This window comes from Tenrec ecaudatus, chromosome 15, assembly GCF_050624435.1.
Source record: "Tenrec ecaudatus isolate mTenEca1 chromosome 15, mTenEca1.hap1, whole genome shotgun sequence".
In the NCBI taxonomy this organism is placed as follows: Eukaryota; Metazoa; Chordata; class Mammalia; order Afrosoricida; family Tenrecidae; genus Tenrec; species Tenrec ecaudatus.
In genome coordinates this window covers 115,869,671-115,886,112 of record NC_134544.1, presented here as the reverse complement: position 1 = coordinate 115,886,112, position 16,442 = coordinate 115,869,671, and the positions used below count along the sequence as shown (strand labels likewise).

The following is a 16,442-nucleotide window of genomic DNA, read 5'->3' as shown; positions in this document are numbered from 1 at the left end:
GCGATAATCAGCTTCATTCTCATTTGTTTGCTTAAAGTCGGGTATGTGTTAAAGTCTAGCAATATTTGAAATATCTACTTGTTCAAACATGGATTCTCCCATTTCTCCCAAATGATATTCCTATTATATATGTTACTATTTTGTGCTAATAATTCTGCAAAGAACCATTCACTTTGAGATGACGACTTTTGCAGTGTGAACTGTCACATTTATTAACCATATGTAAATTGCATGTAATTCTCACTGCCATCAAGTTGGTTTTCATTCTGACAATATTATAGGAAAAAGGAGAATTGCCGTGGTGGGTTTCTGAGGAGGTAAATCTCTATGAGATAAGAAAGCATCTCTTTTCTCCCACAAAGCGCATGGTAGTTGCAAACTGCTAACTTTACAATCAACTAGGCCATCAGAGTCCCAAGTTTTTTTAAATTTGTAATTATAAAATCATAAACCAAAAACTTTAAGTTACTAGTAAGTAAAATTCTAAGCACTACAAATTAGTAGAAACCAAGGGAAAATTTTCTTATCTTGAGTGGGGTTTCTTACTTTTTAAATAAAGAATAGTAAATCCTAGGCAAATCTATTACAACCAGAAGATCCTGCTCTGAGAACCCAGCAGTGGGGCAAATGGCTGCTACTAAAATGATGTGAGGTTCAAGTTCACCCAGAGGCACCTCAAAGGAAAGGTAATCTTTTTTTGGGTAAAGATTGGAAAACATTCATAAGGAACAGACACATTTGGAACTGTGTATATATGCTTCCCCACACCAACCCCATGCCTATCTATACAAAATAGGCAGGATAAACAACCCCGAGGAGAAAAAAGTGGGACCGATTGTTCCAGAGGGGACATGGGAGAGGAGAAGGTGGGGGGAAGGAAGGATAGAGTTAAGAAACCCAAGGACAAGAGAATAGCAAGTATCTAAAATCGGTAGAGAGTACAGTAGAGAATGCCTGGTGGGGCTCGATCAAGTGCAATGTAGCTAAGAGGAATTACTGAGAGCCGAATGAAGGTTGAACATGATAGTGAGACAGAGGGCAAGTAAAAGGAAATAGGAGAACTAGAAGGTAAAAGATATTAATAGAGGTATAAATACAGGAATGTACATATGTAAATACATTAATGTATAATGATACGGATATAGATCTGTTTACATATATTTATGTTAAGTATTAAGGTAGCAGACAGACATTGGGCCTCTAATCAAGTACTTCCTCAACGCATGAACACTCTGTTCTACAGGTCTATCTAAATAAGATAGGCAGAATAAACAATTTGGAGAAAAAAACAATGAGACCAATGGTTCCAAGGGGAGGTAGGGGGTGGTGGTGAGTGTGTGTTAACAAACCCAGGAATCAAGAGAACAAGTGATCCAAAATCAATGGCGAGGATGGTGTAGGAGGCCTGGTAGGGCTTGATCAAAGGCAATGTAACTGAGAGGAATGACTGAAACCCAAATGAAGGCTGAACATGATAGTGGGTCAAGAGAAAAGTATAAGGAAATAGAGGAAAGAACTAGGAGACAAAGGGCATCAAGGCAAGATGAAGCAATAGATTTTTAGGTTCTGTGTCATTTTTCAGGTTCTGAATCCCTGGGTAATACAAATTGATAACATGATTATATGTGAACTGAATGCTAAGAGGTTTGAGTCCACCCAGAATCACCAGGGGGGAAAAAGTTTGGTAATCTACTCCAAAACAAAGTCATAAGGAGCACTATAAAGGAAATTATAGCCGCTATAGTTAGGCTGGAGTCATTTTGAAATTATTTTGTCTTTTAATAACCTCTGTTTTCTTTTCCACTGAGGTTTTCATCTGCCTATTTGGTCCTTGGTGCTAGGTCATTTTTTGCTTTGGTCTTTGTATATTTTTCCCTACAGGGAAGTCAATATGGGTAGATTTATGAAGACAGTAACTGGACTAATAATTACGTGGGGACTCTGAAGGGGAAGTTGGGGAAAATGGGGAGTCAACAGCAGTGGGTAAAAGAAGGAAGAAAATGTTCCAAAGTTGATTATGATGATGATTTCACAATCCTTTTTAATATGATTGAGCTATTAAATTGTTTGACATGGTAAATTATGATTCAATAAAAGTATTTTTAAAAAGTCATTGAAAATGGAGCAGCTAACGATCCTTGAACGAACTACAAGCCTTTCTTTTGTGAAGTGTTTTGTTTTGTTCTTTGTCAAAAAAAATGGAGCAGCTCTCTGAAACATATGAGTCAGGGAACTGGTTTTGGTATCACAATTATCAATAAACTATTATAAAATTATTATGCTATTAATAGTGGTAGTAATAGTTAACATTTTTCTGTTTCACTTTGTGAGATACTGGGTTAAATTCAAAGCTTTAAACCAGTTCAAAATTGGTTCAGTCATGACAAATGGAGTAAAACCAGAATGAACTAGAAGTTTCATTGTGTCCCCCCAGAGGAATTTACTTCAGCGGACAGCACTGAAGCTACAGCTCAGGGAGAGAGACATGTCTAATCAGAGCACACAGGAGCAAATGAAGGGGGAGGAAGAGAGAGTGGAGTACATCATGGCCCACCAAGCCTTGAGGACGATATCCCTGCTCAGAGCAGCCAATGCAGAGAGGACCATATGGTTGGCCCCACAATGAGACACGACATCCCTCATTGACCGATATCCCTATGGGGGACAATGCTGGAGACACAGTGCGGGGAAACGTGCCCGATCCGACCCTACCACATGGACGCAAAACACTAAGGGCGTGTAACAGAACAGCAAAGGGAGCAGAGCAAGGAATTCCCAAGGGAGTACCAAAAATAGACTTTAGGGCCAGGGTGTGGCACCCCATCAGACTGGATCTGAAAATACTCTTAAAGGTCAACAAGCAGACCTGGAACTATTTACAGGTTTTTCTTTTTTATTGTTGTCATTGGTTTGTTGTTGCTTTGTTTTCTTTTGTTGGTTTGTTTTACTGTCTTGTTTTCTGTGCATACTATTATCTCTGCAGGTCTATCTAGATAAGAGACAGGATAAACAATCTGAAGGAGAAAACAATGGGACCAAAGGTTCCAGGGGAACATGGGAGAGGGGGAGGCGGAGGAAACGAAGTGGGTGTTAACAAACCCAGGGACAAAGGAACAACAAATGATCCAAAATCAATGGCAAGGAGGGTGTAGGGGGCCTGCTAGGGCTTGATCAAGGAAAATGTAACCAAGAGGAATTACTGAAACCCAAATGAAGGCTGAGCACGATAGTGGGACAAGAAGAAAGTAAAAGGAAATAGAGGAAAGAACTAGGAGGCAAGGGGCATTTATAGAGGTCTAAATACAAGCATATACATATGTAAATATATTTATATGATGATGGGGAAATAGATCTATGTGCATATATTTATATGCTTAGTGTTAAGGTAGCAAATGGACATTGGACCTCTACTCAAGTACTCCCTCAATGCAAGTACACTTTGTTCTATTAAACTAGCATTCCATGATGCTCACCTTCCCAACACAACCGCTGAACACAAAGTGGATGCATAAGCAAATATGGTGAAGAAAGCTGATGGTACCCGGCTATCAAAAGATATAGCATCTTGAGTTTTAAAGACATGAAGATAAACAAGTGGCCATCTAGCTGAGAAGCAACAAAGCCCACATGGAAGAAGCACACTAGCCTGTGTGATCATGAGGTGTCGATGGGATCAGGTACCAGGCAACAAAGAACAAAAAATCCTACCATTATGAATGATGGGGAGTCCAGAGTAGAGACCCAGAGCCCATCTGTAGGCAACTGGACATCCCCTTACAGAAGGGTCGCAGGAAGAAGACGAGCCAGTTATGGTGCAGCCAGTCATGGTAGAGTATAGCACTGATGACATACACAACTTTCCTCTAGTTCTTTAATTCTTCGCCCCTCCCCTCAATATCATGACCCCAATTCTACCTTACAAGTCCAGCTAGACCAGAGGATGTACACCGGTACAGATAAGAACTGGAAACACAGGGAATCCAGGACAGATAAACCCCTCAGGACCGATAATGAGAGTAGGGAGACCAGGAGGATAAGGGGAAGGTAGGGTAGAAAGGGGGAACTGATTGATCACAAGGATCTACTTATAACCCCCCTCCCTGGGGGCCAGCCAAAAGAAAAGTGGGCGAAAGAGGACATCAGACAGTGTAAGGCATGAAAAAATATTATCAAGGGTTCATTACAGAGGGGGTGGTGGGGAGGGAGGGGTAAAAATGAGGAACTGATACCAAGGGCTCAAGTAGAAAGCAAATGTTTTGAGAAAGATGCTGGCAACAAATGTAGAAATGAACTTGATACAATGGATAGACCTATGGATTGTGATAAGAGTTGTACAAGCCCCCAATAAAATGATTTTTTAAAAGGAAAAAAAAAGAATTTGCAATATGTGGGAAACTTGATTAGGAACAGTGACCAGAAATTTAAAAAAATATATGGGTCAAAGGCCTGGAATGCGAGCTCAGAATAGTACAGTGAGCTTTTCCATAGTAAGTGTAGTGAACCTAATACGGGAGGACTGAATTCTTGCCAGGTGCTAGGAGGAGTAATATGCAATCAATGGGGCTGCCATCTTTGAGCAGGGCACTGCTGTTTCCAGCAAGAGAGCTAGTTGCTATACAAAACAAATGCTGCCCATTTTCTAAAAGGGAGATCAAACTTCTAACAGGGCATTGCCATAATATCCCGTCTAATTATCATTCCAGGCACCTACAATTTGGAAATTCCAGTCATCCCAGTTTCTGGAAGAACAAGTTTGAAGCTCTGGTTAACTTACATAATCTCATTTAACCTCTAACCCAATCCTAAGAGAGATGTATAGTATTACTTTTTTTTTTGAAGTTTCACTTAATCTAGAACAAACTCAAAATGTTTTTGCTAGTTTTGTTTTTTAGTAACTTCTAGTACATAAACAAAAATGCTGTACATTTGTTATGATACATTTGAGAGTGACACAAGTAAGATATAAATACAGGTATGAACAGATGTGAATGTAACATGAAAAATTCTAAGCAGAAAACAAGGGAGAAAAAACAAACTTGGTGTGGGGTCATGTGTGAATATGGTGCCAACAGACCTATTTTGCAATTCTCAGGTGTTTGTTTCTTCATTTACAAATATTTTTGGTAACAAAGTCCTGACGGGATTCTATAAGGGTCTTACTTGCTGTCGTTTAATGTATACTAGCATGCTTGATAAATAAAGGGACGGGGGGAAAAAAGGCAAAACCACAACTGCCTCACCGCATAAGATATTGGTAATGAAGTATTGGCCATAGAAAAGGCAGTCAATTGCCTTGTGGGAGAGTGTGGCAAAGGGCAGAGCACACACTGGCTTTTCCCTGCATAGATGGGTCCTTAACTGCCACACCCCAGTTAGTGGAAGAGAAGCAGGAAGTCAGTTGAAAGAATGCAGAAAGTCACCCCTTAGCAGTGGAATAAAGTGGGCTCTTTTTAAGAGCCAGACAATCAGGTAAACAGAGGCAAACAGTTTTGGGTGCTTGGCTGTGGTGTGATTCTGTAGTTTCACGTGACAGGGCCCTACAGGAGGTAGGGCATCAGGATTGGTAGGGCATCAGGGACATGACCTCCCTTCCTGTGAAGTGGTGGCAGCTACATCCAAGTGTCTCCTTGGCACAATGGACAGAAATTTTATATCTGGGCCAAGAAGCCTATGTCTCTCCCTGGTTGGGAGGTTGAAGGTTGGACAAGTGACATCTCAGGCTCATCTTTAGGAGCACAAAATATACTTGAAGTACAGTTCCAGAAGCAGCTAAATTCAACCACTATTTTATTTTTTTACACTGCATGTAAAATCATCTGGGAAGTGTGCTACTTCTGCTTTTGGGGAACTTCGGGATTTTAAGTGGTCAAATATTGACTTGCTTTTGGGTCAAAACGTAGCAGGAACTGGCTTTATTTTGTTAATGAATTTTCTTTTCCACATTCTACCGAGAGGTTGAAAACGGAGGACGGGGCTGCACACCGGTCAGAGGAGGGCCGGAGCGACAGAGGCCCCACCTGATGGTCCCGGGTCTTTCAGCACCAAGATGAGAAGTTGGAAATGGAGGCATGGAACAGAGATAGAATTTAGCCAGGAATGTGAAGTTGAAAAAGATTTTATTGAGGCAGGGAAAGAACTTCCACAAGGAAAGGGAGAGCAGAGAGTGGGTATCTTGAGCCTCAGGGCGGGTTCTGAGACCCAACGACTTAGGTCAGGGAAATCACGCCTGGCAGTGAGGCAGTGGGACACATATAGGACTTGAGCCAAGGCCGCATGTACTGGAAAGGGGAAGGAAAGCCTTCTGGTGCTGCAGTTGCAGGGTCTGAGTCAGGATGTGGTCTGTGAGTAAATCGTCCCGGAACACTGAGGGAAGGGGCTGTACAGGCCCGGCCCGGAGAAGCTCCTTGGAAAGCTAGAGGTGGGGACCGCATAGTCCGGACCCGGCCCAAACATATACAAATCAAGGAATCTTTACTACCCCTTTATTGTAGAAATGCGCAGTCCAGTGAGGTTATTTATGAGTTCCTTTCATCTGATACATGTAGAAATACCTCTTTCCTTATGTACTTTGACTCCCTAGAATGTTCCCCTAGTCCCCAGATTCTTAAGCCTCACTTCATTTCTTCATAATATTACTCTTGATTGGAAAACAGGCTCAGGAGGTTAAGCAATTAAACCTGGTATGTGCCTTGGGAGCCAGGACTCTTCCCCTCTAGAATTCTATCTGCTACCTCTTCAAAATATCATCTGGGCTTCCGATCAAGTGACAAATTCAGGAGATGTGAACAGGTGTGATGATGAATTTACAATTCCAGTCGCTAGATATGTATAGTAAGTCCACAAGTTAAGAATATCTGACTTACGGGCAATTCCTACTTGTTCTTGAATGTTTATATAAATTTGCCATTACAGAATTCAGGAACAGGAATGGGAGTAGCGATAGCAGATGGGCAGGAGGAGGGAAGGAAGAAGGAACCAATCACAGTGATCAGCACATAACCACCACCACCCACCAGGGGGGTGAATAATAGAAACCATGGGGGAAGGGAGACAGCAGCCGGTGTAAGATATGAAAATAATAATTTATCCAGGGGTCATGACCAAGGGCTCAATAGAAAGCAAATGTCTAGAAAGTAATGATGGCAACATATGTACAAATATGCTAGATACAACTGATGTATGGACTGTTATAAGAGTTGTAAGAGCCTCCAATAAAATGATCTTTTAAAAAATTGCCATTATGTTGAAATAATTGAACCAACTCCTACTCGCCATATATTCATCAGAATCACCTTCACTTGATGCATGTGCTTCTAAATCATTCAAAATATTTCAAACATTTTCTTGTTCTAAAGCCAAAAGCCAAATGTATGGCCATTCAGCTAATTCTGACTCATTAAAAACCTTGTAGGACAAAGAACTGACTTATAATGTTACTATGGCTGTAAATCTTTACAAAAGCAGATGGTCACATTTTTCTCCTGCAAGTGGCTGGTGAGTTCGAAGTGTAAATCTTATGGTTAGAAGTCAGGACCTTAATCACTGCTACCACTTCTCCTTTTTGCACTAAACTTAAAACCCCTAAGATTTCTGAGATTATAAATCTTAGCAGGGCAGAAAGGTTTGTCTTTTTCCCGTAGTGCGTTTGAACCAGCAAAGTTGCGGCAAGCAGCCCAATGTGTCACCAGTACTACTTTCTTGCAGTAACCCACCCATGCCATAAAGTCAATTCATATTATATAGGATTTAAGAGCTCTAAGTCTTTATATCGCCTCTATTTCTCCTGAGACCTGATTGGTGGGTTGAACTGCTGACCTTACGGGTTAGCATTCCAACTCTTATTAACCATCACCAGGGTTACTTTTCTTGCACCAAAGTATGGTCAATTAAGAATTATATGCTCCTATCCCAATTTACCTAAAAATTCAACTTAAAGACACTCTAAGAAACAGATCTGATCATAATCCAGGGACTGCGTATATTAAATGGCTCAACCACACCAGAAGCAATGTTAAGCACAGGCAACTGAATAGGATATACAAGGAGGGTTCAAAAAATGAGAGGGAAACTGAATTAAAAGAAAGTAAAATTTTCCCATAAATACTTTGTGCAGGAGGTTGGCTTGTGGAGTGGGAGTGCCTCTGGGCACATAATTGGGGACATTGGACTTATTGACGCACAGTAGTGGAGCTGAGTGCCTTTGGGCTGAGGCTCACTGGAATGGGGTGCCTCTGGCATTTAATTCAGGGACTGGGCTTACTGACCCATACGGTCTTCTGGTGGAGGCTTATAGCGTAGTGGCATGGTGCTTTGGGCACTTACTAGCAGATTTGACAGAACTTTGTAACAGGTCCTGATAACCAAGTGAGCCTTTCTCACTGTCATTACAACTTGTTAACTTCCTTAGTAAGCATGAATTGTTTGAAAGTTCTATTTAACTATTGCAGTGGATATTTGAACTCAGGAAGTAAAGCAGATAACATTAATTAAAACACTATGGCCTGCCAAAAGAACAAACAGATCTGTCTTAGAAGAAGAACAGTCAGAATGTTTCTTAGAGGCAAGGGTGGTGAAAATCATCTCACATACTTGGGGCATGCTATCAGGAGAGAACATTCCCTGGAGGAGGACAACATGCTCAGTAAAGTGGAAGACAGCAAAAAAGGCGACTCTTGATAGTTGAATTGACACAGTGGCTGTAACAATGGGCTCAAACATAGAACAATTGTGAGGATGGCACAGGGCTGGGTGGTGTTTCATTCTGTTGTACACAGGGTCACTGAGTCAGTACCAACTTAACAGCACCTAACAACAATAACAACTTTAATCTTACATTTTAGTGGACTTTATGATATACAGAATATATGCATTTATTCTTATGTTTGATCTCCACAAGATTATGTGAGGTATTGTTATTCCCATTTTAAAGATAAAAACTTGAGACCCAGTAGTCATAAGGCTGGTAAGAAATGAAATTGGGTCAATTCTCTGGTCTCCATCTCCTAATTATTTCCCAACACTAAAACCATCTTTAGTCTACATCTGAGTTCTAAATAGTTCAACTGTGGTATACTGCATTAAACTTGATATGGATCCTCTAGCCAGTCTTTGTAATTCCCACAAAATGACTAGGTGGGACCACACATATAAGATATATGAAAACAAAGAACAAAACTGGGAATCCATGCTGGATTTGTGGGCAGAGCTTCCCTGCATGGGTTTTGCAGATGCAAGGAACATAAACGGAATTCATAAGAGAATGGGAAGAGGCAATTGTGAAATAAATAATTCATGCCAGCAGGACAGAGATTTTTAAATGGCATGTTAAGCTGAGTTTTCTAGAGAAACAAAACCAGTGACACTCATATGTATAAGAAAGAGATTTCTATGAAGGAAGCAGACCAACCCAGCCGAACTCAAGTAAGACGCTAGCTGGAAGCCACACAGGTTAATGTAGCTACAAGCCAAGAAAGCAACTTGGGAAGCTGGGAGATCACAGGCTGTTGGGTGCGGAGTTGCATGGATCCAAGGACAACAGGAACATGGCAAGGCACCAGTAGCTCCCAGGATCAGGAGACCACATGGGCCACCGACCGACCCCAGCAGTCAGACACTGAATCCAAGCAGGAAAGAGATGGGCAAGAGACCTGTTCTCCACAGCATTTCTTATAAATAGGCCACACCCCTAAGGGGACATCATTGAGAAATTGAACTTCATCCACATCTTCTTACAAATGTGTCAAGCTGATGCAAAACCAAACCATCATAATAGTTACTAAGAAATAGAATGGTTAGAGTGGACATTGATGAAATTGATACAAAGTTTATAAGACAGTACAGGAGGGTGGGTGAACCAACAGACACTTCTGCTGATTTCCCCAATGTTAAAAAATTCTAAACAAGTCTACTCTATTTACCCCGCCCAAGGGGAATTTAATGATAATTCTCACCTAAGACAGTTTGAAGCATAAACTCAGCTAACTGATCAAGAAAATAAATCTAATGAGGGGATTGGTTAGTTTGTCATTCTTTGGGATTTTAAATAAACCATCTCAGAAACAGGAAAAGGAGATCTCCCTACTACCCCAAAAGAGTCAGGAATGGAGTACATCCTTTTCACTTGGAAATCCCTGCATGCTGGACCTCCTTAATTCAAGAGTCCAAGAACTGTTACACCAGGAATGACAGCAAGCAGAACCAAGAGCACAGGACAGAGCAGAAGGCTTCCTAGTCCATGGAACAAATAAAGGTGAGTGCTTATGGGGATTGAGTCATGTCCAGACACTTAATCAAGGACCCTAAGTTTGCTAACCCATGAAGCTAGAGCTGAGCACCTTTGGGCTGAGGTTTATGGCAGAATGAAGTGTCCTTTGGGCATTTATCAGTAGCACTAAAGGAGCTTTGTAACACTGCCACAGCAGAGCAGAGGTCAATGGGCTATGTGGCTGAGAGGCCAAGGAACAAAAGAAGACTGCCCTGCCTTGCAGGCATGTTGGAAAGAGCTTGTCTTGACCAAAGAACTATGACCTCAGCATTTCTGATCCTGAAGTGTAACCTGTTAACTTCCCTAATAAACGCCATAAATTGTATTGTCTGAGTTCTGTGTGGTCATAGCAATCCAGCCCAATAGACATTGTAGTTGTGCTGTTTGTAATGGCTTTATACTACGTTGTTTCACCTGTCTGTCTCTTACCTCTATGGATGCCCATTTCAACTCATGCTGTCATCAGGTCTCTCACAATTGGCTGTCTCAGCAGGCCGCTAGGTATAGACCCCACCCTGGACCATAAGGGGGAGGCGTTTATGTAATAGTTAAAGCAAGAAAAGCTTGACATGTGGTATGCGATATAGTCTACTTGGGATGAATGAAGGAAAAATAAAAACCACTGCCGAGAAACAATTATCCGCAAATCTAAAACCAACAAAGTCTCTTTTCCTTATGCTAAAATACATAATTCTTTCGAGAGCAACTTGAAATGAGAAAAGCCTTCCTGTTAGTTATTCATTTCATATACTTCAAACTTGTACTTAATGCCTTTTTCTTCCTGGACATCAGAAAGAACACCTGGGTATTCTGGGAGAAGTTTCTATTTCTCTAAATTTTCTATATTTCAGGAAAAAAAAAACATGTCACTTTCAAATTCCTCCACAATCCTTGTCCCAAACAGTCTAACATGACCTGATTGATCGTGGCTTCCTTGTTAACAGTACTGCCTCCTATTGTCCAAACCATATTGACTCTATTTCCTAATTCTAGTTGCTCAGTAAGTTTTAAGGCACCATCCAGCTTTTGGGAAAGACAATGAGTTCCCTGTGGTGTTTCCTTCAGTTCTCTGCTACATTAATTCAATCTTTCAAATGTCTATTCTTCTCAGGAATGGAGAACCAGGTCTTCCTACCAATAATCACCAGATTCTGTTTACCATTTACTGAAGAGGGAGTGGTCGTGGTCATTTTCTGGAAGTACTGGAATTCATTTCTGGATTGCTGCCTCACATGGTGGGTTTGGTCGATCAGGGGGTGGAGCTAGAAAGCTTAATCTTTCATTACTGGTTGTTTCCTAACAAAATACTACCCACTTCGGTGTTAACCTCATAATTTGATACAGGTAAGATCATTGTGTTCCATTGGCTTCTCATTAGCTGCTTTGCAAAAGTATATCATCAGGCCTTTCTTCATAGACCATTTCAGTTTGGAAGCTCTGCTAAAAACTGTTCAATAGTATAACAATGGTCAGGAGCCCTGGTGGTGCAGTGGTTACACGTTGGGCTGTGATCCACTTGGTCAACAGTTGGAAACCACCAGCAGCTCCTCAGAGAAGGACTGGGCTTTCTACTCCTGTACACATTACAGTTCAGAAACCCACAGCGAGTCAGCATTGACTCGATGGCAATGAGTTTGCTTGGTTTTATAACAATTACCTTTGAGTATGTTTTGACTCATAGCAACAACTTGACTCATAGCAACACCAGAACTGCCCCAAGTGGTTTCCAAGCCTGTAATGTTTATAAAAGAAGATTGTTACATCTCTTTTTTCTGCAGAGTAGCTGGTGGATTTGAACCACTCTTTGTTAGCAATCAATAGAGGGGTGACTATACAAAACATACACCAACCCGGACACAAAGCTGGCTCTCCTTCACGGAGATCAAGAAGTCTACCACTAAACCAGGAGTCTCATGAACAGAATAAACTAAGTGGGGGAAATGAGTAGATATGCAGACAGGACTTAAGCCTTACAGCCAAAAGAGAGCCCTCCAGGATTCTAACAATTCTAGTATATTCCCTTTTTCCCTGAGGCCCAGCTACATTCCTGCCTTTATGCCTCCATGGAACACCGTGTAACTGCTTTGTGTATTTACTGAACTTTGGAGTATGTTGTAACCTCCCAGTGTCCATTAGCACTATGGCAGCAGGCTTCTCATCTGAAGTTTGTCTCCAGCACAGAACACTAGCAAAGATTTCATAGATGAGCCCCTATCCTATTACAACACTGTCAACCCTTTTCCATTTGGCTGCTTTATATTGTCATTGCACCAATACATGCACCTTTTTTTTACACACACTGTGTCCTGTTGATATCTTATTATTAACCATGTTTAAAAAATAAACTCAATTATGTGCTGCTCTACCATTGTGACTGAAAAGTGACACATCAAACAATCATTTCTCCTACCAAGAAAATAGTTGATAAACAGAGCCCAGAAGAGATCATTTATGGTCTGATGTCAGAGTCAGGCCAACTAAGTCCATTCATCTCTAACAAAAACATTAGGAATCCTCAATTCATATGTATCTGATCTGCATGATAAAGGTCAATGTTATATAGTTTAATGGCATTGCTACCCATTCACACCTAATTTAACTCACAAAAACTATGTAGCTATCTATACATACACATATAAGTTTTCAGTGTTCATTCCGGCTATTCAAAAACAGCTGACTGACTTTATGAAAAAGGATTACTTGGTTCCAGGAGTGAAGTCATCATTTGAGCTTCAGTTTGGACCCTTTTGCCTGATTGTATCTAGGGACCAATGACATCCCTCCTCCCTTCAATTCTTTCAAACAGACAAGAAGCCTGCAGTTAGACGGAAGCAACTGTGCCAAGAGTTTAGATAATAATTTAGTCATATGACACAATGGAAGTCGGTTTCTTCATTTAGTGGTTTGGACAAGAATGAAAGTACTGGACTTCTCTAAATTTACAGCACAAACTTTAGCTCCACTATGATTTGACCATAAGACCTTAGAGGCTAACTTCAAATTTTGGTTTCCCACCGACAAATCTGATGTCTTACCCAGACAGACACAAAACAGCCTTTCCAAAGTATCTGACACACATGAAATCATTCTGATATATCTGCATATGCAATAATCCCCTATTTTGTGGGATTATTGCTTTTTTTCCCCTCCTCTTAAAAAAACACGTCCCACGCCAATAGCCAGCTCTTTGGCATCTGAGCAAAGAGGGCCAAGGAAGCTGCAGAGTAGGATGTATCTGTTGGAACCTTTAGTAAAGTCTACACACACACACACACACACACACACCTTTTTTTTAAGCATTAGGATATGGAAGAAGGGGCACTCAGAGTCCAAAGACAAGCCGTGCCTGTATTTTTACCATATGAGACAGTATCCTCCCATATAAGCATCCTTTTCTGCTAAAAGGAGCTAAATGATAGACTGCTGGGCTTCAGCCAGAAACTGCAGTTCAGTGGGAATAGAGGGGCCATGGCATCACCCGGTCGTTCGACTGAACAGTGGGAAAAATTTTTGTGGTTCGAGGGTTGTATCACTGTGTTAGTCTGACTGAACTAGGGAAACAATACACAGAAACTCATATGGATGAGAGAGTTTTATATAAAGGGTACGTATACATTAAGAAAGCATCCCAACTCGGTGCTGCCCAAGCCCATAAGTCCAACATTTTTCCATATCCCTGACACCAATCCACAAAGTCCTCCTCAATCTCTTAACTATAATCTTTACAAAAACATATCACCAAGTCTTTTTTCTGCTGCACTGAAGAGCAGGTGCAAATCGCCAACCTTTCAATTAGTCATTGAGCGCAATCAATTGAGTTATGTTTCTATAGGAGAGGTTTCAGTCTATAAAAACTTGTTTAAAAATCTGTTTCAAGCTATGGAAACTGTAAACAGTCCTGTTCTAAGCTATTAAGGCAAGATCTGGAAGCCCCCCTTCAAAATGATTTTGCAAACATTAGTCAACATTGTTTTACTCCTTTTAGAAAATCCCAGGCTCCTCTAATCTGAAGCAACAACAGAGAAAACCCAATCCAGCAGAGACTGGGAGGTACTGCCAGGAGTACCTGAGGGAACACTGACTGTGAATGATGAGACCTGCATTACCACCGTAGGAGAGCAAAACCATGTGGTGGTGAAAGCATGACCTTTGGGGTCAGACAGACTGGATTGGAATCTAGGTGCATCTCAGGACTTCCTTTCCTCATCCGTCAAGGCAGGGCATTAACACTATCTATCTCACAGGGTTGTCATGAAATTTAAATCAATGAAGCACCTAGACACAGCCAATGGTCAATAGAAGCTAATTATTATCATGAAGATCATGCAGCTAATAAAATAATAAAGTACATATGTACTACAGAAGAGTGGGGACACAAGATTTTTGTTTAGTTTATATGATTTTGTTTGGTGGTTGTTTTCTAATGTTGAAGCATCATTGCATATTGATATGAAATGCACTTGATCATGTTGCATTATTTTTTGATATTTTGTTGAGTTCTATTGACTAGTGTTTTGTTGAGAATTTTAACATCTATGTTCATAAGTGATATCGATCTGTCATTTTCTATTTTGGTAAAGTCTGTGGCTGGTCTTCATATCAGGATTATGCTTGTTTCATATAATATGCTTGTTGTCATTTTCTATATTCTATAATTTGTGTGGATTTGTTATCAACTCTTCTGTGAACGCTTAGTAGAATTCCCCAGGGAAGCCATCTGATTCTGCGCTGAGGAGGAGAAAACGAGTGCCTGGTTTACAGATCCTTCTGTAGGATGTGCTGGCACCACTCAAACGTGGACAGCAGTAGCACTGCAGCTCCTTCCTGAGACCACCCTGAAGGGCAGTGGTGAAAGGAAATCCTCCACATGGGCAGAACTTCCAGCACTACCCAGGTTGTTCATTTTGCTAAGAAGGTGAAATGGCCAGATATGAGAATGTACACTGATTCTTGGGCTGTGAACAATGGTTTAGCTGGATGGTCAAGGACTTGGAAGGAGCATGATTAGAAAATTGGTGACAAGGCAGTGCAGAGTGCAAATACCTCCCTGAATGGGCCAAAAGGGTGAAGCTATTTGTGCCTCGTGTGAATGATCACCAGAGAGTTATCCCTGCACATGATGATTTTAACAATTAAGTAGTTAAGACTGCATGTTCGTTAGGGAGCTGGGGGGGGGGCAGGCAGGAACATCCTCTTTGCCCAGTCACTTCTGTCACTGCCTAAGGGGCTCATGAATCAAGTGGCCATGGTAACAGGGATGGAGGCTATAAAGAGAACAACACTGTGTCTATAATATGGGACTATTCTTCAGTGAAATCAAACAATAACCTGATGTCAGATTTATTACATAGGACAACTTCTATCACGGAAAGGGAAGCATTTTGTTCTTATTGGAATAGACAAATCTGAATACAGATTTGCCTCACTTACACCCAATGCTTCTACCATAACTACCATTTGTGGATTAATAGAATGTCTTACCTATTGATATGGTATCAGATCAAGTGACTCACTTCATAGCAAATGAAGTGCAGCAACAGGCCCATGCTCATGAAATCCATTGGTCTTGCAGTATTTCCTATCATCCTGAAGCAGTTAGGTTAATAGAACAATGGGAAGGTCTTCTAAAAACATAGTTATGGCACCAAGAGTTGTACAATGTTCTCAAGGAGGCGTCACATGTCCTACAACACAACATATGGCCAATATATCGTGCAGTTTTTCCAACAGTCAGGATTTATGGATCCAGAAATCAAGGAGTAGAAATGGGAGGGGCACCAATCACTATTACTCCAAGTGATCCACTGGCAACACTTTTGCTCCTTATCCCTGAAACCCTATGCTTGTCGGGTCTGGAGATATTAGTTCTTACCTGAAGATAACATTGAATGGATGTTGTTACTTTATTGTCTTAAGTGATATTTTTTGGATATTTTGTTGTATTCTATTGGCTAGGATTTTGTTGAGAATTTTGATTGGTTCTGATTACCAAGTAAAATTGGATCGGTATTACATAATGGAAGTAAAGAAGAGTATGAATGGAATCCAGTAGATTCCGTAGGTCATCCATTAGTATTTTTATGTCCTACAATTAAACAGCAAACTACAGCAACCCAATTCTGACATGACTACTAATGGATCAGACCCTGCAGGTCTGGCCACCCATACTGGTCAGCCA

General features: G+C 40.9%; 1 protein-coding gene and 1 pseudogene across 1 annotated transcript in view; both read right to left on the bottom strand.

Moving 5' to 3' along the window:
- RAB31 (RAB31, member RAS oncogene family) overlaps positions 1 to 16,442 on the bottom strand; it is a 161,141-nt gene that overhangs the window by 109,714 nt on the left and 34,985 nt on the right. The gene's annotated exons all lie outside the window — the stretch shown is intronic.
- LOC142428049 (dihydrofolate reductase-like) overlaps positions 10,995 to 16,442 on the bottom strand; it is a 39,760-nt pseudogene continuing 34,312 nt past the window's right edge.